The 23381-nt window shown below is 37.4% G+C and overlaps 2 long non-coding RNA genes across 2 annotated transcripts in view; one reads left to right on the top strand and one right to left on the bottom strand.

Annotated features, from left to right (window-relative positions):
• The window catches only part of LOC139178593 (uncharacterized), a 309917-nt gene that overhangs the window by 254854 nt on the left and 31682 nt on the right, over window positions 1–23381 (bottom strand). The gene's annotated exons all lie outside the window — the stretch shown is intronic.
• LOC139178591 (uncharacterized) lies at window positions 1411–22057 on the top strand. Its single transcript, XR_011562971.1, has 4 exons — window positions 1411–1762; window positions 8251–8398; window positions 20064–20184; window positions 20796–22057. It is a non-coding gene; the product is annotated as an uncharacterized lncRNA (long non-coding RNA).

Genomic DNA, 23381 nt, shown 5'->3' with positions numbered 1-23381 from the left:
CTTTGATGGACAAGGAGGCCTGTCGTGGTGTAGTCCATGGGGTCGCAGAGTTGGACATAACTGAGCAACTGAACTGAATTCATTAAAAATGTTCAGTTCAGTCGCTCAGTCATGTCCGACTCTTTGTGACCCCATGAATCACAGCACGCCAGGCCTCCCTGTCCATCACCAACTCCCGGAGTTCACTCAGACTCACGTCCATTGAGTCAGTGATGCCATCCAGCCATCTCATCCTCTGTCGTCCCCTTCTCCTCCTGCCCCCAATCCATCCCAGCATCAGAGTCTTTTCCAATGAGTCAACTCTTCACATGAGGTGGCCAAAGTACTGGAGTTTCAGCTTTAGCATCATTCCTTCCAAAGAAATCCAGGGCTGATCTTCAGAATGGACTGGTTGGATCTCCTTGCAGTCCAAGGGACTCTCAAGAGTCTTCTCCAACACCACAGTTCAAAAGCATCAATTCTTTGGCGCTCAGCCTTCTTCACAGTCCAATTCTCACATCCATACATGACCATAGGAAAAACCATAGCCTTGACTAGACAAACCTTTGTTGGCCAAGTAATGTCTCTGCTTTTGAATATGCTATCAGGCCAATTTTTCAAACTAAATATATACACTGAGCACTAGTCTTCAAATTTTACTTTTGGCCTCTGATAATCAACTTCCCTCAAATTGATAGTTTTCCCCAAAATCTTAGCACCAGGTATAAAATTCCAATCAGTTAATGACATACTTCAGGCACAAATACACATGGAAAGGTTTCATTTCCAACTTCTGGATGACTTGTTAGACTTCATACACTCCTGACCCCTCACTCTTCCAAATCACATAGTGCTTTCATCTCCTTGTGGCCACCAGAGTGAGCATACATTATTAAAGGGCTAATAAATACAGGCAGCTTTCTACTGAGTTTGTCATTGTGATTAAAGAGTGAAGTGTATGAAGGAAACATCTGTATTCTTCCCCATGCCATAATTTTTTCTGAGAAACTACCTAATCACAATTAAAATCTCATAGTTTACCAACATTTTTTCCCTGCAAACACGACAGCATTCATTATGCCAAAGAAATGCAGAGGAACTGACATCCTGTTCACTTTTTGACTGCACATTAAATTCTCAGATGGAAAGCAATCAGTACACAGATAAACATGGCTTGAGGGAACTTAAATTGGCTTGTGTGAGATTAAACATGTGATTTTAAAAGGATTTTCCTTCAGGAATGCCTTTTCCTTCAACTGTGGAACTAATTCAAGTGGTTCCTACTGTTTCTTGAGTTCTGTTATATCTACGTCACCTAGCTTTCTGTGGAAAGGCTGAGCAGTGTTCAGGAATTATTTTACTCTAAATGGCCAGTTGGACAAGCAATAAGCATTTATTAAGCACCAAATGGGAAAAAAAGAAGAAGGAAGAGAGGGAGGGAAGGAGGGGTAAAGTAAGAAAGAAGCAAACAAGAAATGTAATACTGGCCTTTATGATGCTTGCTGTCTGGTTGCACTGGCAACCATATAGCAACCTGAGAATACTTGCAAAGGAACCCAGCACAAGTTTTGACTAGCAACACGTGCATGCAGTGCTGCAAAAGAGAATGTGCCAGCCCTGATACAAACTGGAGCCAATCTGAAAGTGGCAAAAAGTTTTCCACAGAAACTTGAGTACTTCCTTTTGGTATGCATATATTTTTTTAAAGCTACGATGTGAATGTTCATGAAATCTCAGGAAAGATTCTAAGCACTCTGCATGCGTGAATCTCCACAACTAGGAGGTAAGTGTATTATTATCTTCACCATTCAGTTGAGGTGTTGGAAACTTACAAAGGTTGAGTAAACTGCTGAGAATCAAACAACCAGAAAATTGGGATTTGTAACCAGTTCTCCCTGACTCAAAAGCCAAGAACAGTTTTAATTACCAGGAGACACTGTTCAGTCCCCTAAGTGTGTGACTGAAGCATGTTTCCTTGGACAGTCACTTATCACTAGCCACAAAGATTTTCCTAAATCGCACAATGCTTGAAAAAAGATACATGGTGTCATGCATTATTATATATAATATTTTAATGAATAAACTCACTCTCTTTCTAGCTACATTTAAAAAATTATACTTGAAATACCTTGACAATTTCTATCACGTCTTCTAAAAATAAGTATTCTATTATACAGAGTGAAGTAAGCCAGAAAGAAAAACACCAATACAGTATACTAACGCATATATATGGAATTTAGAAAGATGGTAACGATAACCCTGTATGCGAGACAGCAAAAGAGACACAGATGTATAGAACAGTCTTTTGGACTCTGTGGGAGAGGGAGAGGGTGGGGTGATTTGGGAGAATGGCATTGAAATACGTATAATATCATATATGAAACGAGTCACCAGTCCAGGTTCGATGCACGATACTGGATGCTTGGGGCTGGTGCACTGGGACGACCCAGAGGGATGGTATGGGGAGGGAGAAGGGAGGAGGGCTCAGGATGGAGAACACAGGTATACCTGTGGTGGACTCATTTTGATATATGGCAAAACCAATACAATATTGTAAAGTTAAAAAATAAAATTTTTTAAAAAAAAAAAAATAGAAAAACAAATTAAGTTACATTCAGAAAACAGGAATCTGATGTTTGACAAAGGAACATAAAGGTAAGGGTTTAGCAGGCTTGATTGTCCTTGGCCAAATCACTCTTCTTCACTGGATATCAATTTCAGGGATAGTTTCATGCACCTTCCAGGTTTTCAAGTCTATGGTTCTGCGATTTGGAAACATGAATTGGTTTGGGATAAACTAATGAATAAAGAAATCTTTGTTACTTATTAGCCTTAAGGCAACAGGGAGCCAGTAGGGATGGATGGAAAATCAGGACTCCTTGATCCACTTGGGAAAGAAGTAAACTAATTTGTCTGTAGGGACTACTGGATTCCAAGGCTGTGATTAGTTAAAACATAATTTGGATATAAAAACATAAAATACTATTAAATAACTGGCAATCTTCTAGTTTAGACCTAAAGAGAGTTTTCCCTAATGGAGTAAATTAAATTACACATAGTAGGTACTCAGTAAGTATTTGCTGACTGAATTAATATTTCCCTCTCATCTTCTGAGAAAGCAAGTAAAGCACATCAAAGGGGCAATGGAAATCTGCTTCTCAGGAAGAAACTAAGAATTCAACGGCAGATGTGCTTTCAAAATTTCATAAAGTAGAAGATCTTTGGCGATGAATCGATTCTCAGGGCTCTATATTTCCCAGACATTTTGCTGATGTGATGTACATTTTCAATGAAAGTGAACAATTTACGAGATCATTATACGAAAACCAAATTATGATATCCACTCCAAACCAACTGTCAGAACTTTTATTTTCAATGTCATCTCTGAATTACTTTGTGTTTGATTTCTCAAAGATTAAACACTTTGGGGAAAAGAGTGCTTATAACAGTGAAAAAAGTTATTTTTTTGTCAATTAGTACAGGACAAAAAGACAGCATCTACCACTACTGCATTCAGCAAGTGAAGGCCAAGGGATCTGATCTAGCAATGGAGACAGGCATGAGCAAGCACTAGCTATGTGTCTTGGAATCCCAATGCAGATCTAGAATTCATGGCAGGGCTCCATTCTTAGGATGTGTGTATGAGAGGAGATAAGGAGGAGAAGCAAGGCATGCTTAGTTCAGTCAGCAGAACCAACATGGTACACAGTGGAAGGTTGAGTCAAGTGCCTTAGATAGCTTCCTGGAACTTACTGTGGCCCTAATGGATTCTTATGTAAGCAGGACTCTAAGGAGCTAACTAGCTTCATCCTTGAAACTGTGATTCTGGTCCTGAAGGTGGCTTAGGGTTGGCAATCAGAAATTCTTTACCTCTATCAATTTGCCCCTGCTTCTTCCCAATGAACGTTGACAAAAGTCCTCTGAAAATGGATGGTGGTAGTAGATACTCTGGGTACGAAGCTGAAAGTGATCAAGATGCAAAGATTTGTCACCTTGAAATTCCCATACCAATGCTCCAGGGGAAGGATTAATTAATTAATCCATATTCCAGTGAGGACCTACCAGGGAAATATCAGAGGGTCCAGTTGTGAAAAACAGAGAGAAAGAGGCAGGAACTAAAAAATGACTACTTGGGCCCAAGTTCTGGCTCGTATTTTGTAGAAAGTAACAAGTAATTTGATTCTGGGAACAGGTGAAGTGAATGTTAGGACAGTTATGAAGATGTAGAGAAGGGTGGATTCAGGAAGTTTCCTGGCCAAATTAATTGGCTTATTTAGAACTGATTTGTTTTATGAAGGAATAATTGGATATAAAGTAGGAAAAGAAGGAATAGGAAAGGCTGATGGTGACACTGGAATTCTGAATTACTATACAGAAAAACAACAGGGAGGCATTATAGATTACAAAACAAGGATGAGATACAAAGAAAAGAGTATTTATGGAAGATTGTTCTGGCAGGTGTGTGTGGGATGGATTGGTAAAGGGAGGAGTAAGATGACAGAAATGTACTGAGAAACTATTTCAGGAATTTCTGTCAAGTTTTTGTCTAGGGCAGTGGTCCTTATGTTCAAGTGACAAAATGCTCTACTGGAGGGTCTAATTTGGAAGACTAGAAGATTAAAATAATCATTATCAAGTTGGTTCTCATCTCTCCCTTGAATCCCTTCATCCATAATAGGGGAATATTTATAGGTACTTAGTTATAACCTGAACATTTTTATAGAAAACTTTAATCCGGCAGCTGGAAACAAGAAAGATTTCCTTTGCTCATCCCCTCTTTCACTCCCATGTAGCATGGGACAGGATGCTCAGAGACTGAGAAAATGTTTGAGCAGCGTGTGTACCAAGGAATCTGTAAATTATGATTCTCAACCAGGTGGTCAGTGGCCAACATGAACTTGTAATGACTCAGAGAAATTACTATTTGTAATAGTGAATGACGATAATGAGGATGACAATGACAAGAATGCTCACCATTTCGAGAAAATCTGCTCTGTACTAGAAACTGTGCCCCGTAGGCATTTCACACACACTGTCTTGAATCATCACAATAGTCTTGCAGACTAGGCACAGTTGGGCTACTCCAATCTTGGACAAGATGAACATGACAAGTTGTTTAAAAGACTTGCTCAAGCTCTCAGCTTATTGAAAAACAGCCTGGATTTGAACACAGGCATGTCTGAGTCTATAGTACACTGTTCCCACTATGTCACTAATTTGAAGAATGACAGAAAAAGGACACAGTGTCTCATGAGCTTGTAGAACATAATTTATGGCCAGATTTGAGCACTACCATGTGTGATTAAGACATCTGCCCTCAATGTGTGAGAGAAACTCAGATATAGAGGTGCCAATATTTAGCAAATTTGAATGTGTTATCTAATAGAGGTAAAAAAAAAATCTGAGATGAAAATCTGTTTCATCAGTATTTTGGTAGAATTACCAATATCTTTGTAGAAACAGAGATAAGTAGGATGCTATTTTAAAAGATGCTATCTTATCACACATTATTTCACTAGCAAGCAGTCTATTATCCGTGGACACTTAGCCAATGTTGTAATAGACTTGTTGGAAGCCTAGTGGAAATAAAAATTTATGAGGCACAGCTTTATCTTTAAAACTTAAGTAATTCAGACTTTGAACTTTTAAAGAGATCAGTTCTACATAATTTATTCAATAAAATGCAGAACCCTAACTACATTTTATTTGTATATTATGTAAATGTGCAAATTACCTTTAATCGTTTAAATAATAAATCTGACAGCTGAGGCTTGTTCCCTCATGGAGAGCACCCTCCATGGGCAGTCCTCCTGTTTATCTCTCACTCCTCCCCCTTGAAGGGTGCCCGGGTGTCTGCTGGCAAGGCTGCCCTCACTTTCTAGGCAGCTTCAGGCCTTCTGATCCCCTTCACTACCTCCCTGTCCAACACCTTGCCCAAGTCTCAAGAGCAGCTACTATATCAGATGGCTTTATAACAGAAGGGCAACGTGAGCTACAGAGGTGTACTTGCCCTTGTTTATACAGCTTGAAGGTGAGCCTGCTGAGATACTGATCTCTTAACCATCCTGTGAGACTTGTACAGGATGCACACTTTATATATTTTTGCATCTTGGGACTTAGTAAGATGCCGAACATGTTAGACGAACTCAATGAAGAAATGAACAAATACTTTGAATTCAAAGGGGGCTTCAGCTGCAGCCAACACTGTGCTTACCATCTACCCAGATGGACTGTCAAACAGACAGTGAGTGAGAAGGGAAAGAGACACATGTACCCCAATGTTCATCGCAGCACTGTTTATAATAGCCAGGACATGGAAGCAACCTAGATGCCCATCAGCAGATGAATGGATAAGAAAGCAATGGTACATATACACAATGGAGTATTACTCAGCCATTAAAAAGAATACATTTGAATCAGTTCTAATGAGATGGATAAAACTGGAACCTATTATACAGAGTGAAGTAAGCCAGAAAGAAAAACACCAATACAGTATACTAACACATATATATGGAATTTAGAAAGATGGTAACAATAACCCTGTGTACGAGACAGCAAAAGAGACACCGATGTATAGATCAGTCTTATGGACTCTGTGGGAGAGGGAGAGGGTGGGGAGATTTGGGAGAATAGCATTGAAACATATATAATATCATGTTTGAAACGAGTCGCCAGTCCAGGTTCGATGCACGGTACTGGATGCTTGGGGCTGGTGCACTGGGACGACCCAGAGGGAGGGGAGGGGAGGGAGGAGGGAGGTGGGTTCAGGATGGGGAACGCGGGTATACCTATAGCGGATTCATTTTGATATTTGGCAAAACTAATACAATATTGTAAAGTTTAAAAAAACAAAACAAAACAAAATTTATTGACATAAAAAAAAAAAAAAAGAAAAGGCAGTAATTGAGTACTTGCTCTACACTACTTTCTGGAGAAAAATAAAGGCAAAACAGATAGCTTGGAAAATGATCTACTTCTCCGTCCCTGCTGCTCACCACCTCAAGGCCCAGTTAACAGGCACCGTCGAGCTGGCTCACTTTGCAGAGGTCTCTTCACTTGCCATGTGCCAGATCTGTTTTCCCCAGACACCATACAGAAAGGGCTCTGCTCAAAGCTTTAAACAGTTTTCTGTTTTCTATGTTTACTCAAAATCTCACCTCAGCCTATAGATCTCTCTCACCCAGTCTTATTTCTCATTATTTTCCCAAATGCATCTTTTAATTTTCAGTGTCACAAAAATATGCCACTATTACAATTCTGAATTTCATTTTGTAGTCTGTAATTTTCTGAGTAATGCAGCCAGCAAACTACTTTCTGCCACTTGTTTTTATACTGTCTGTTGAAGAATGACTTTTAAATTTTCAATATTTGAAAAAAGTCAAAAGAAGACTAATATTCTATGACTCGTGAAAATGACACAAAATGCAAAGTTCAAAATCCATAAAGTTTTACTGGGATGCAACCAACTTTTTTATATAGAACCTAAAGGCTGCTTTTATGCTGTAACAATAGTGATAAGTTATAACAAAGACCATTTGGCCCAGAAAGCCTCAAATATTTACCGGATGCAGTTTATGGGAAAAGTTTGGGATAATGGGATCGAACACTGATATCCAATTGTTGAGTGTCTACTCTGTATGAGACACGTCTATTCACTCACTATTTCATCGAGACCTCTCATCTGGGAGAGATAGGTATTTTTTTTTTCTCATTGTAGATAAGAGACGAGGACTGAACAACTGAACTAACAAGTTTGAGAATCAGAAGCAGAGCTAAAACTCCTTGGATTTCACAGGTCACTCACAGTTTTTCCTCTGTGATGAGCTCTCTCTCCATATTCTTGAGAACAAATGAATACATCAATAAGTGTGAAATCACACAGTCTACACTGAATACATAAGCCATGTGGGATGCCAAGTAATGAAGTGGCTCTAGAGAAATCCAGCCAATTTAGGAAAAGTCTTTGTGCATCAATATAGCTTCTTGGTTTCTTTCTTCTCAAGTCCTAACTTTACCTGGCACAGAGTTGTTTTTTTTTTTTTTCCCCTCTAAGTTAAACATTAAACAATTGCAGATCCTTTCAGGTAGAACTTCAAAATTCCTTTTTATCACTTTTGTCTTTTATCTGTTGATCAATTTGTTCTTTAAAAGAACAGACTTTTTTCAAAGTACAATACTGTGCCTTGAGTCCCATAGGACAATTTTTAAAATCAGTCTTTTATACCACTGAGCTATCTGAGTTACCTAAGGTTACTGTCCTTTATTTTCCAGGACATACGGAATGGATTAAAGAGAAAAAGACAAAGAAAAGGTTAAAGTTTTCCCTGAAGCACCTGTATCTTGAATCTCACAGTCAAAACTAAGGAGAATCACAGTGATATGGAAAGTAAACAAAAGAAATCCAGCCAAGATAATACAGGTAAACTCGTGTGATTTTTTCTTTTAATGACCCAAGTGAAACTGATGCATTCGAAACTGATGCATTCTGACTTATAGTTAGTTCTGGCTCATGTTTAGAAGTAATTGACTGTGTAGCAGGTCCCATGCTTAATCCTTGTAAAGAAAACTGACCCTTAAGAGAACAGTGTTTTTCCACAGCTGTCTTCTGGACTTGCCTCTAATAATCAGAACCAACATTTATAAATCATCATCATGTTTTATGCTCTCTACATATATTAATGTATTTAACCCCCCAATGGCATTGTGTGGTGGGTAGTATTAATATTAATCCCATTTCATAGGTAAGTAGCTAAAGTCCAGGGAGGTTGGGGGAGTTGCCTACTGCCATTCAGTTAGTGATGAAACCAGGACTGAACAAATGTAATTCGAGTGTATACCTCTAACCAAATGACAGACTGCTTATGGCTTGCTTCTGGATGTTTCACTATCATTTAACTAAACATGAAATGGTTAAGTGTATCATTTAATTGAATATTTTCATTGCATAAGTTGGTGACTGCTCCCCAAGAAAAGCCTGTTCATTTGATTTTCAGTATCTTTTTCTAAGGCGTAGCTATCATGAAGATGGATTCCCCCAAAAGAGTTTTGATAAAAGCATTTAGTTTGGCGGCTTTACAAACAAAATAAAAAGCAACAATAAATGTGTCCTTGTAGGAAATTCTAAATCTCATTTAGTACAGTCTTTAAGATTTTAGCATTTACATGAAGATACTGAAAACATCTATGTTTATAACTTGTCTGGAAAGTAATTTCACATTTTTAATGAAAAAAGATGATCAATGTAACAGCAGATTATCATGTTTTAAATACAGCAACACACACCAAAAAAATCAATACGAAGTCATTAATCTAGTCAGAATGGAGACAACCTAGAGGCCAAAGACTGTCCAGATTGCAATGATTGTTTTTTGTAATGACATTCTTATTACAAATCTATTTGTGCAATTTTGAAATAATCAGTCCTAAGAACACAGCAAATTATACTGAGAAGAAGAAAAACAAGGGAAAAAAGCAAACCCTTTTGCTTTCTCTCAAATGGCATTTGTTTAAGATAAAAGGAAGAGCTCGAATTCCCCTACTGTCACAGTCTCATTTATTTTGTTAGTGCAGTGGGACCACTTATCACTATTTACTTTAGAGCACAAACATGTATTTTTTTTCCCTATTTTCTACCTCATTCCAAAATAAATTTATGGAGTCAAATAGACTATAGAAGAAAAGCATTTGTCATGGACTTTGTTATAGGTTTATACATTAAGGTATTTTTTAAAAATCAAGGAAAGATATGATGACTGCTAAACCCATCTCTCGTCCCTGAGTTAGATCCAGGAGACATTTGTAACATAAGATTTTTCCATTCTTGCACTATTTCCAAATCTCAGCTAGCATCATTGTAAACACGTGACAGAAAGAGGCTGATTCAGTTTTCCACAAAATGGCCACCTCTAAATTAAATGTAGCTTGGGAGCTGTCCTGCTATGTTCTAATGGTAAGAATTTCTGAATTAATCAGGTAATTATAAAAATTATTTTCTGAGTCCCTACACTTATTTAGGTAAATTTCTATACTATCATTATGTTCCTAAGGAAACCAATGAGTACTTTTGAGCTTGATTTATTTTCTTAGGATGCCATTTTAAGCTAAAAAAAAAAAAAAATCATAACAGAAGACGAATTTTCTTAATAAAAGCAGAATAGTCGATGCTAAACTATTTCATATTGTTCTTGGTTGCTGAAGTTTATGGTAGTGCCACATTATGTATCACTTTCATTATAATACTTTGGCTGTAATTATCTTATGTAAAAATATAGTCAATACCATGAAAGCAAATCACAGATTTGGAAAGTGGCAGAATTAGTGTCAGATGCAGTATCATTACATATGCTTTGCTCTCTCATTTTAACGTTGATCAGTCTGGATTATGGATCCATATTTATTCTATTCTGAGTAACCCCCATGACAATATAAAGAGGGAAATCTTCCTTCAATCACAGATTTGTGGATTAATGAAAACCAATACTATAAAGCAATGTTATCCTCATCTTTTCAAGTATATTGAGATAATTTTGCCTCCAGTTACAGTGGTGTAGTTTCTATTAGACTACAGAGAAAAGCTATAAACTCTGAGTAAAACTACCTGAAGGCACTGGAGAACAGCAAAGCCTAGACCAACTGTTGGAGAAGGAGGGCGGGGTAGGGGGAGGAGGAACAGGAAGGAATATAAACTTGCAAAAAGGTAACGACACACGAAGGATTCTGTTTGTATTAACATATTTTTCCTATCAGAGGACAGACCCTAGTCAACACCATGTGAGGTACTACAACTCAGATATAAGCCTGCAGTTTTACTGTCAAGAAGACCCAAAGGATAAAGTTAGAGATGCCACAAGTCAGTGAGAATGCTACTAAGGAAATACAGTCAGAGAGGGAAAATTTCATATTCCAGGCATAAACTCTGCCCAAGTCTCCACCATGAACAGATCAGACTCCAAGGAGCCCAACTAAGCCAAAAGAGCTGCACAGAGATTCCAGCTACTAAAATTACAAAAGAGATAGGGGTTTAGTCAAGTTGACTGCTAATTTTGTTTTCAATATTCATCAGAATATAATAGAACACAGAGCTTCTCCATCATGGAAAAAATCAAATATAAAATCCAAAATTTAGATATACACAGAAACAAGAAAACATGGCACATAATCAAGAGAAAAGGAAATTAATGTAGGCTGAGCTTGAAATATCCAATCAGCAGGAAACCATTTAAAAATAACCAAAACCAAAAGTGCAAATAACAGAAACAAAAATGGAAAATATCTCAAACTAAAAAGCCTCTGCACAGTAAAACAAATAGTCAACAAGATGAAAAGGCAGAATGGGAAAAAAATTTTCCCTACAGAATGGGAAAGTGTCTGCAAACAACCTAACTTCTCCAGGTTTAATATCCAAAACATACTGGGAAAAGAAGCAACTCAAGTGCAAGCAAGCACACACGCACACACAAATAATCCAATTTAAAAAATGAGCAAAGGACCTGAACAGCTATTTTTCCAAATAAAATATTCAAATACCTGACAGATACCTAAAAATGTGCTAAAAGTCACCAATCATTATGAAAATGCAAAAAAAAAAAAAAAATAGATATCACTTCATCCATTAGAGGGCTTCCCTTGTGGTTCAGATGGTAAAGAATCTGCCTGCAATGCAGGAGACCCGGGTTTAATCCCTGGGTTGGAGAGATTCCCTGGAGAAGGGAAAGGCCACCCACTCATGGACTCTATAGACCATGGGGTTGCAAAGAGTGGGACACGACTGAGCCATGTTCACTTTCACTTTCACCTGTTAGAATGATTTGATCAAAAAGATAAGAAATCACAAGTGTTGGTAAGGATGTGGAGAAAATGGAATATTTGTGCACTCTTGGTAGAAATGCAAATTGTACAGCCATTATAGAAAACACTAAGGATGTTCTTCAAAAAATTACAAATAGAACCACCATATGATCTCACACGCTATGCTTAAAATTAATGCTTAAAATTCTCCAAGTATTGCTAAAGTAATGCTTAAAATTCTCCAAGTATTGCTAAAGTAATGCTTAAAATTCTCCAAGCCAGGCTTCAGCAATACATGAACCATGAACTTCCAGATGTTCAAGCTGGTTTTAGAAAAGAGGAACCAGAGATCAAATTGCCAACATCTGCTGGATCATCAAAAAAGCAAGAGAGTTCCAGAACAACATCTATTTCTGCTTTATTGACTATGCCAAAGCCTTTGACTGTGTGGATCACAATAAACTGTGGAAAACTCTGAAAGAGATGGGAATACCAGACCACCTGACCTGCCTCTTAAGAAACCTGTATGCAGGTCAGGAAGCAACAGTTATAACTGGACATGGAACAACAGACTGGTTCCAAATAGGAAAAGGAATCAAGGCTGTATATACTCACTCTGCTTATTTAACTTATATGGAAAGTATATCACAAGAAACGCTGGCCTGGAGGAAGCACAAGCTGGAATCAAGATTGCCGGGAGAGATATCAATAACCTCAGATATGCAGATGACACCACCCTATGGCAGAAAGCAAAGACCTAAAGAGCCTACTGATGTAAGTGAAAGAGGAGAGTGAAAAAGTTGGCTTAAAACTCAACATTCAGAAAACTAAGATCATGGCATCTGGTCCCATCACATGATGGCAAACAGATGTGGAAACTGAGAGATTTTACTTTCTTGGACTCCAAAATCACTGCAGATGGTGACTGCAGCCATGAAATTAAAAAAACGCTTGCTCCTTGGAAGGAAAGTTATGACCAACCTAGACAGCATATTAAAAAGCAGAGACATTACTTTGCCAAGAAATGTCTGTCTAGCCAAAGCTATGGTTTTTCCAGTAGTCACGTATGGGTGTGAGAGTTGGACTATAGAGAAAGCTGAGCACCGAAGAATTGATGCTGTTGAACTGTGGCATTTGAGAAGACTCTTGAGAGTCCCTTGGACTGTAAGGAGATCCAACCAATCCATCCTAAAGGAAATCAGTCCTGAATATTCATTGGAAAGACTGATGCTCAAGCTGAAACTCCAAATACTTTGGTCACCTGTTGCAAATAACCAACTCACTGGAAAAGACCCTGATGCTGTGAAATATTAAAGGTGGGAGGAGAAGGGACGACAGAAGATAAGAGGGTTTGATGGCATCACTGACTCAATGGACATGAGTCTGAACAGGCCCCAGGAGTTGGTGATGGACAGGGAAGCCTGATGTGCTGCAGTCCACGGGGTCGCAAAGAATCAGACATGACTGAGCAACTGAACTGATGCCTTTACAACATGGTAGCAATTTGATAAAATCTACTTTCTTATTTAATGATATCTCCAGCCCAGACTGTCGAAGTTTCATAACATATTTCTCAGGAACATACATAAGTTCTTCCTTAAATGCATTTTCTTGTTCTTCTTTCTAAAATTCACATTTACATTGTCACTACTCAGATCCTTTACTATTTCACACTGTGTCTTGCCCTCGTTCCTTCTCTAATCCTATTTTTCTCAGATCTTTCATTCACACTTCCTACAAGATCATTCTTTACAAAATATGGGTACAAAACAGCTCCAATATTTGCATAAGTCAATACAGTCTTAAAATAATATTTGAATCTGGAATGACCTAAAATTTCATTCATCTATAATTTGGCTAATGCCTTCAACCTTATTTTCTATAATCCCTTTATTCAAGGCCTCAGAAAAAAGGAAAGCCATATATCATATAAATATTTAAAAGGTATAAATCAAGCAACATAGTAAATAAAATCTACTTTGTATTTCTACTTTTATATACTTTCATATGAATAAAATTTAAAAATATGGGCAAATAGGTTTTTATGATTTAAAATGAGCAATGTTTTACCATATGTAAAACAGATAGCTAGTTGGAAGTTGCTGTATAATACAGGGAGCTCAGACTAGGGCTCTGTGATGACCTAGAGGGGTGGGACAGGTGGCGGGGTTGGAAGAGAGGCTCAAGAGGGAAGGAATATATGTATACTGATGGCAAATTCACGTCATTTTAGACAGAAATCAATACAACACTGTAGAGCAATTACTCTCCAGTGAAAAATAAAGAGATAGCTAATGTAACTATGCTAAAGGTTACATAAGGAAATAAAGGAAAATATGCACTTAGTAAATAAACGAATAAGCAATCTCAGCAGAGAAATAGCAAGTATACAAAAGAATAAAATGAATTTTGAATCCATTAAAATAAAGAGTTAAGTCAGGTAGGTTGATTCCTCCAGTTCCATTCTTCTTTCTCAAGATCGCTTTGGCTATTCGAGGTTTTTTGTATTTCCATATAAATTGTGAAATTATTTGTTCTAGCTTTGTGAAGAATACTGTTGGTAGCTTGATAGGGATTGCATTGAATCTATAAATTGCTTTGGGTAGTATACTCATTTTCACTATATTGATTCTTCCAATCCATGAACATGGTATATTTCTCCATCTATTAGTGTCCTCTTTGATTTCTTTCACCAGTGTTTTATAGTTTTCTATATATAGGTCTTTCGTTTCTTTAGGTAGATATATTCCTAAGTATTTTATTCTTTCCGTTGCAATGGTGAATGGAATTGTTTCCTTAATTTCTCTTTCTGTTTTCTCATTATTAGTGTATAGGAACGCAAGGGATTTCTGTGTGTTGATTTTATATGGAAATACAAAAAATCCTTGAATAGCCAAAGCGAACTTGAGAAAGAAGAATGGAACTGGAGGAATCAATCTACCTGACTTCAGGCTCTACTACAAAGCCACAGTTATCAAGACAGTATGGTACTGGCACAAAGACAGAAATATAGATCAATGGAACAAAATAGAAAGCCCAGAGATAAATCCACGCACATATGGACACCTTATCTTTGACAAAGGAGGCAAGAATATACAATGGATTAAAGACAATCTCTTTAACAAGTGGTGCTGGGAAATCTGGTCAACCACTTGTAAAAGAATGAAACTAGAACACTTTCTAACACCATACACAAAAATAAACTCAAAATGGATTAAAGATCTCAACGTAAGACCAGAAACTATAAACCTCCTAGAGGAGAACATAGGCAAAACACTCTCCAACATACATCACAGCAGGATCCTCTATGACCCACCTCCCAAAATATTGGAAATAAAAGCAAAAATAAACAAATGGGACCTAATTAACCTTAAAACCTTCTGCACATCAAAGGAAACTATTAGCAAGGTGAAAAGACAGCCTTCAGAATGGGAGAAAATAATAGCAAATGAAGCAACTGACAAACAACTAATCTAAAAAATATACAAGCAACTCCTACAGCTCAATTCCAGAAAAATAAATGACCCAATCAAAAAATGGGCCAAAGAACTAAATAGACATTTCTCCAAAGAAGACATACAGAGGGCTAACAAACACATGAAAAGATGCTCAACATCACTCATCATCAGAGAAATGCAAATCAAAACCACTATGAGGTACCATTTCACACCAGTCAGAATGGCTGCGATCCAAAAGTCTACAAATAATAAATGCTGGAGAGGGTGTGGAGAAAAGGGAACCCTCTTACACTGTTGGTGGGAATGCAAACTAGTACAGCCACTATGGAGAACAATGTGGAGATTCCTTACAAAACTGGAAATAGAACTGCCTTATGATCCAGCAATCCCACTGCTGGGCATACACACTGAGGAAACCAGAAGGGAAAGAGACACATGTACCCCAATGTTCACTGCAGCACTGTTTATAATAGCCAGGACATGGAAGCAACCTAGATGTCCATCAGCAGATGAATGGATAAGAAAGCAGTGGTACATATACACAATGGAGTATTACTCAGCCATTAAAAAGAATACATTTGAATCAGTTCTAATGAGGTGGATGAAACTGGAGCCTATTATACAGAGTGAAGTAAGCCAGAAGGAAAAACACCAATACAGTGTACTAATGCATATATATGGAATTTAGAAAGATGGTAACAATAACCCTGTGTACGAGACAGCAAAAGAGATACTGATGTATAGAACAGTCTTATGGACTCTGTGGGAGAGGGAGAGGGTGGGAAGATATGGGAGAATGGCATTGAAACATGTAAAACATCATGTATGAAACGAGTTGCCAGTCCAGGTTCGATGCACAATACTGGATACTTGGGGCTAGTGCACTGGGACGACCCAGAGGGATGGTATGGGGAGGGGGAGGGAGGAGGGTTCAGGATGGGGAACACATGTATACCTGTGGCGGATTCATTTTGATATTTGGCAAAACTAATACAATTATGTAATGTTTAAAAATAAAATAAAATTTAAAAAAAAAAGAGTTAATTCAATTAGGTTAAATAGTAGATTGGGGAGAAGTAGGAATAGGTGCCCTTAAAGATAAACATATAGAGAGAGCATTTAATCACAAGAAAAGAGCAAGGGCAAAGGGCTGAAAAAAATAAACACAGCCCCAGAAAGCTATGGGACAAAATAAAATGGTCTAACATAAAGGTACTTGGAGTTCAGAAAAGAAGATAAAGGGGATACAAAAAATACTTTAAAATAAAGGCAATATTTTGTCTAAAATGTGGCTGAAGACATAAATTTACAGGTTTAAGAAGCACTGCAAATACTAAGAGGGATACGTGCAAAGAAAACCACATGGCTGCTGCTGCTGCTAAGTCGCTTCAGTCATGTCCGACTCTGTGCGACCCCACAGGCGGCAGCCCACCAGGCTGCCCCGTCCCTGGGATTCTCCAGGCAAGAACACTGGAGTGGGTTGCCATTTCCTTCTCCAATGCATGCAAGTGAAAAGTGAAAGTGAAGTCACTCAGTCATGTCCAACTCTTCACGACCCCATGGACTGCAGCCTACCAGGCTCCCCTGCCCATGGGATTTTCCAGGCAAGAGTACTGGAGTGGGGTGCCATTGCCTTCTCCGAAAACCACATGGAGGCACATCTTAATCCAATTGCTGGAATCTAAACACTTCAAAACCTCACACCACCCAGAGAAAACAAAGCATTACATGCAGAACAACAGTTATCACTCACTAATGACTTTTTATCCGAAAAATGAAGTCCAGAAGATAGTAGAATGACATTTTTAAAGTGCTAGAAGGAAAAGAAAAAAAACTATCTACTCAAAATTCTGTACTTAGCAAAAAAGATTTTTAACTAAATGAAAATTGAGATCTGTTATGAGACAATGTACATCACAAAAAGTGCTAAATAAACTTCTTTAGGCTGAAGACAAGTGCTCCTTGAAGCTTTAAAATGAACTAAGAGCACCTAAATGTTAAACGAGTAAATATACAGATTATCTTTTTCTTTTCTAATTAAAATATCATGAAATTGTAGTTTGGGGCTTAAAATGTGATGATATCTAGATGAAAAAAATACATATGGCAAATAGAGAAAAGGAAGGAGGAGAAACGGGTAAATAGGGCTACCACTTACATTCCATATAAAGTGGTACAATAATAGATCTGAGTTGATGGTACAAGTATACATACAGACACACGCATATTCACTAGAAAACCTACAAAAAATAATTCAAAGAGGTATAGTTAAAAAGATAGCAGATAAATGAAGGACAAGGAGAACACAGACTCCAAGATTATCAAAGATCCAAGAAAGAGAATAGGATCTTTGATTCAATGCCAGAACCCCTTCTATGAGACATCCCACCCATTTTGCCCCTGCACTGCTCAAATGCTTCCAAATGAGAAGGTTCTTAAGGCAGCCTGTTGCCTTAACTTTTTCTGGTTCTTAGTTAACACTTCTATTGAACAATGCCTCTTCCCTCCCACAAAAGTCTCTGTTATTTTTAAATTAAGTATCTAGACATCAATTTCTTCCCTATAGTTTTCCTCCATTTATACCTGGAGAGAGGAGTCTGTTCTTTATGCCAATCATCTTCTCTCCCAGCAGTTCTTTGCTTTATACAACTTGCCAAAAATTTAAAGGACATGATTATTCATTTTATTTGTTGAATGAATATGCCTAGTGTATACTATGTGCCCAGTCACAACAAAATGAAATTAAAGCAAACAAGTAAACACCACCCATACAAGAAGTCAACACTCAGTAGGTGTTATCCTGAGTCAGACATTCTTAAAATCGTTCTTTAAAATCTTTTAAATGCTATTTAATTCTCACCTTAAAAAGGTATATTTTATAGATAAGACACAGAGGCATTAGTATATTTATATATACTAATATATAAATGTATTAGTATATTTATATATACTAGGTATAGTACAGACACAGAGACAGAGGTATATTTTATAGCTAAGACACGGAGGCATTATGAGATTTTCCCAGGGGTAAAACTAAGGTATGAACCAAGAATTGAAGGAATGAAACATACATCTAACCCTGGGTCTTTAAATAAGGCAGGGCTAGTGTTCTGATGTCCTTTGCCAGTGTCACTCCAGTTTTCTTTGCTTGCCTTTACACGACTCTTCTCCTTCTCCAGCATCACCACACCTCCCTGTGACAGACTACCTCTCATTCTCTTCCCTGACTGTCTGATTTTTCCAGAAACCCATGCCAGCTGGTTTTAGGGCACTTGCACAATTGACAATTCCATCTTAGTCACAAAGGTCTTCAAAATTGCCTTCTTATGCCAAATAGAATAAATAAAATGGTATTAAGCAATAAAATAATATTGTCAGAGATTACTAATCTTGCTTTAAATATAATAACATAATCAATATTATCATTACATATTACGTAAAGGACATCCTTGGTTACAAGACAGCTCCCAAAGTGTGAATTTCCAGACTTACCTTGAGTGTTCCTTCAATTTTCACATTTGATTTAGCTCTATCTGAATTATATTCTTTATTGATTTTCTTGGTGTATATTTCTGAAGTGTATCTTCTGAATAAAAGAGCAAGTTGATGTATGGACATGCTCCAAGCAGCAAAATATCTGGTTTGCTGGCAAGAATTTACTACTCTGTTAAAGAGTTACATAACTTACTTTTATAGGCTATTGTTTGACACAGTCTTGGTTTCTTATCCATGATACTGAGTCAAATATACTCTAGCAATAGCCCACAGTGTTCAATTTTACATGTCACTGTCTTGTTACATCACAGTTCATAGGTATTATCAAATAAGATTTCTTTCTTTGCTATTCTCTTTGATAATTAATGTCAAAACCATGACTCTGTTTTGGTCTGTCTCCATCAAACTCTTGACATGTTGAAAATATCACTTTGCTTTAAGTGTAAGTCAGTTTCATCAGTGATGGTGTGAACATCTAAAACACAGCTGGTGTTCTTTCAACAAACATTAAGTTCTACAAATATTATACTGAGTGGCTACTATTTATAAGACTGTGTTAGATTCTTCAAGTGAGAGAGTTGAATAGGTAATGGCCTCCTGCAAGCAATTTACAGTTTATTAATGGAGACAAATATGTACTCAATTGAGTAACAGAATGCATCACAAAAATTATTAGGTAGCCTTAATTTTGTAGCACTGGATACTGGCCAATTACAGTGAATTACTTGCAGTACTCCAAAGCAGATGTTATTAATTCACCCTTGGTTACTGTCTAGGCCAACTGGTTGACTCCAGTTCTCTAGACCAGTGTTACTCACAATGTGGTCCAGAAACCTGGGTAGGTGTGTGTGTTATTAGTCCTCAGTGAGAAAAACAAGTATTTAGAGATGTTTATGAATATGTAAATGTATGCTTCCTGAATATAAAAATAAAATATTGAGGATTATATTTTATTACTAGTTTAGTTGATACTAACAATGAATTATGAATATTTTATTTACCTATATTCATCAGTTTTGAAAAATCCTCAGAACTAAGCCAAATATTACATTATTTCTCATCACAACACTGATCAATTTATAAGGATGCCAACGTTTGGTCACCTCAACTGTGAAAACCAGGATGTTAGATGAGATATCTTCTTATGTTGATATTTTATTCTATTTTAAATTTTGAAGATAAATATAACAAAAACATATTTGTTTTCTGAAAAACTAATTTCTTCATCATTTTGTAACTTCCTTGGAATTTAACGCTTCATTTTTAAAGTCTATTTTATTGTATGGATTTTAACAGTTTTACTGAACGATAATTTACATACAATAATATATACATTAATTTTAGGTGTAGATTGATGAATTTTGGAAGTTGAATAGTCATGTAACCTCCCCCACAACAAGAACTATGAAAATCCAACTATCTCCAGCACAAGGGGAAAGCTGCAAAAGTGAAGGGCTCACTTTAGGTAACTCCCTACTTTCCCTCCTTCAACCTCATACTCGCCACCAGGATCTGTTTGCTTCTGTTCACTTCTCAATGCTTCTATATTTTATAATTGTTTTCTGTGGCAGGAACTCTCAGGTAGGAACTCAATCTATTATTCCCTAGTGTCTATATTTTGCATTTGCTTTTAAATTTCATTTTTACTCATTAATTTTACTGTATTTTACAAAAGTATTGGTCTATGATGTTTGAATTTAAAAAAAAATCTGGTTCTTCATTATAATAGTTTAAGAAGCATAGCTCCCAACCAGAGGGTCTCAACTCTTTCTATACACTCATCTGAGGAAGTCTGTAAAAAGTAAGAGATTCAGACCCCATACTAATTCAATCATCTCTATAATTCTTATTGCTGTAGGTAATTCTGATTCACACAAACTCTGAGAATCAGTCACTAGATTAGTATCTCAAAATTTGAGTTTCACCTCTTCTTGAAGCCACTCTGATGTTCCATTCATTTAAGGCTATACAGTAGACAGAGTTGACTAGCCAAGCTAAGATGTATTACTAGGTGGAGAATTCTTTAATATATGATGGCCATTAGTTTATTACTAACCTTGATCTTTTCATCCACAGATTGAAATTGGAATAGTGAAATGAGCAAAGACCATGTTTTGACAGTACATACCAGCAGGAATACAGAAAGTCCTTTTGCTATTAGTCAATGAAATGGGCACAAAAAATGAGGACCATCACTCTCCTCCTTAGGAAGCATAAACATTTTCTGTAAATTGCTAATATTCTCTCAAACACAACCTTCCCATTTGATTTCAATTTAACCTTCATGCAATAAAAAATTCCGAGGGCTTAGGTGACATTAGCAACAATCCTTATCTTTTTCAGTGGAATGTGTACCCTTCTGCTTTTCTCCAGATGCATGTCAGTTGCCAACTTTTCCTCTGAACCATGAGCAGCAGAATCACTGGGAAATTCTCAGATTCTTGAGTCTCACCTCTAACCTGCTTCACTGAAAATTCTGGACTGGAGCTTTATAACTAAGAGGGCTTCCTCATGGTTCTGCTGCACGCTACAGTTTGAGAACCACTCTAAAAGGAGATACTACATACTAACTCACACTACTTAACCTTGCTGGCGGACTTAAAGAAACAGTCCTAAGAATATAGCTGAATGTCAGCCACCAGGGAAGTCCAAGAATACTGGAGCGGGTAATTTACCCCTTCTCCAGGGGAACATCCCATCGCAGGAATCAAACCAGGGTCTCCTGCATTGCAGGTGGATTCTTTACTAGCTAAGCTACCAGGGAAGCCCAATAGAAGATACTACATACTAATTCTTACTACTTAACCTTGCTGGTGGACTTCAAGAAAGGGACCTAAGAATATACCTGAATGCCATCAAAGCTACAAAAAGGGAATTGTCTGCCAATGTTCCCCACACCCCTTTCTTCTCTTTTCAGGTCTTTCCACCTATATGGCCAGCATTCCTAACTTACCCATTTTGACAAGGAAAATCTTGTATCTCTCTCCTAGGAAAGTATTATCTCTCCTAGGAATAACGTTAGTACTCTGAAGAGGATGTCTGGTAGTGAGAAAGCTTCTTTAAAAAGTAACATCCATTCCCATTACTTCATGGGAAATAGATGGGGAAACAGTGGAAACAGTGTCAGACTTTATTTTTGGGGGCTCCAAAATCACTGCAGATGGTGACTGCAGCCATGAAATTAAAAGATGCTTACTCCTTGGAAGGAAAGTTATGACCAACCTAGATAGCATATTCAAAAGCAGAGACATTACTTTGCCAACAAAGGTCCGTCTAGTCAAGGCTATGGTTTTTCCTATGGTCATGTATGGATGTGAGAGTTGGACTGTGAAGAAGGCTGAGCGCCGAAGACTTGATGTTTTTGAACTGTGGTGTTGGAGAAGACTCTTGAGAGTCCTTTGGACTGCAAGGACATCCAACCAGTCCATTCTGAAGGAGATCAGCCCTGGGATTTCTTTGGAAGGAATGATGCCGAAGCTGAAACTCCAGTACTTTGGCCACCTCATGTGAAGAACTGACTCATTGGAAAAGACTCTGATGCTGGGAGGGATTGGGGGCAGGAGGAGAAGGGGACGACAGAGGATGAGATGGCTGGATGGCATCACTGACTCGATGGACGTGAGTCTGGGTGAACTCCGGGAGTTGGTGATGGACAGGGAGGCCTGGCGTGCTGCGATTCATGGGGTCGCAAAGAGTCGGACACGACTGAGCGACTGAACTGAACTGAACATTCTAATACTGGGGTTTGGGGTGTCATAGATCTCTATACTCCATGATAGAAGAAAAACTTCTGTGATTCATGTTTGAGGCTGGCCTAATGTAGGGTTCTGAGAATTGCTCTCTTATAAAACCTTAATTTCTATGGGAAAACATTTATTTCATCTACCTCTACCTTTATTTTCCCATTTTATTCTTTAAACATTATGAAATAAATGCACGGTAAGATTTTTTTTAAGAGATTTTGTTGACTTGCCTCATATCTAGGTTTAATAAAATGTATTTGCTATTCTAAACAAAATTTAACTGTTGGTGCTGTGTTGTGATTATCCTGGTAGATACAGAGCAGGCAGTTTCTTAAAGACCCCTTCAGAATGACCAAAGTCCATTATAAGTCCTCAAGTACTCTCAGCTAAGGCAATATAACCAGGATATCAAGATGTCTATAAATTTTAACCTGAATATTTACTTAGAAATCCCCAGTGTTTCTCACCATATGCATAAGTTGAGCTTTTGTCTCACAAGTCAATTACAATGCTCACAGTTGTTTGTATAAGCAACTGAGACATTGAACACAATTTAAATGATATAATTTGGAAAGGGTAAAAAAAAAAAAAGGAGAATTACATCTCTCAGTGTGCCTGTTTTATTTTAATGGAAAAGTGATTGAAAGGGTCCTTCTTAACATTCACTCCAGTAACCCACGTAAAAGCTGAACTATAATTAAATTATTTTCCTTCCTAGTAATTAACTGGGAATTTCTAATCATTTAATCTGAGCATGTTTTGATTCATTAAGAATCCTGTTCAAATTTTATTTTTTTTTCCCTATCAGAGTATTAAATCCTCTTAAGAGCAAGCATATAGAGAAACTGATGTGTTCAGGCCAATAAATAGTTCTGATTGCCTTGCTTAGGTGAGAGAGGATGGGGGATTTCTGATCAAA

The sequence above is a fragment of the Bos indicus genome, chromosome 22, assembly GCF_029378745.1.
Source record: "Bos indicus isolate NIAB-ARS_2022 breed Sahiwal x Tharparkar chromosome 22, NIAB-ARS_B.indTharparkar_mat_pri_1.0, whole genome shotgun sequence".
NCBI lineage: Eukaryota > Metazoa > Chordata > Mammalia > Artiodactyla > Bovidae > Bos > Bos indicus.
Note: the sequence above shows the minus strand (reverse complement) of the source record. Positions and strands in the feature narration are given on the sequence as shown.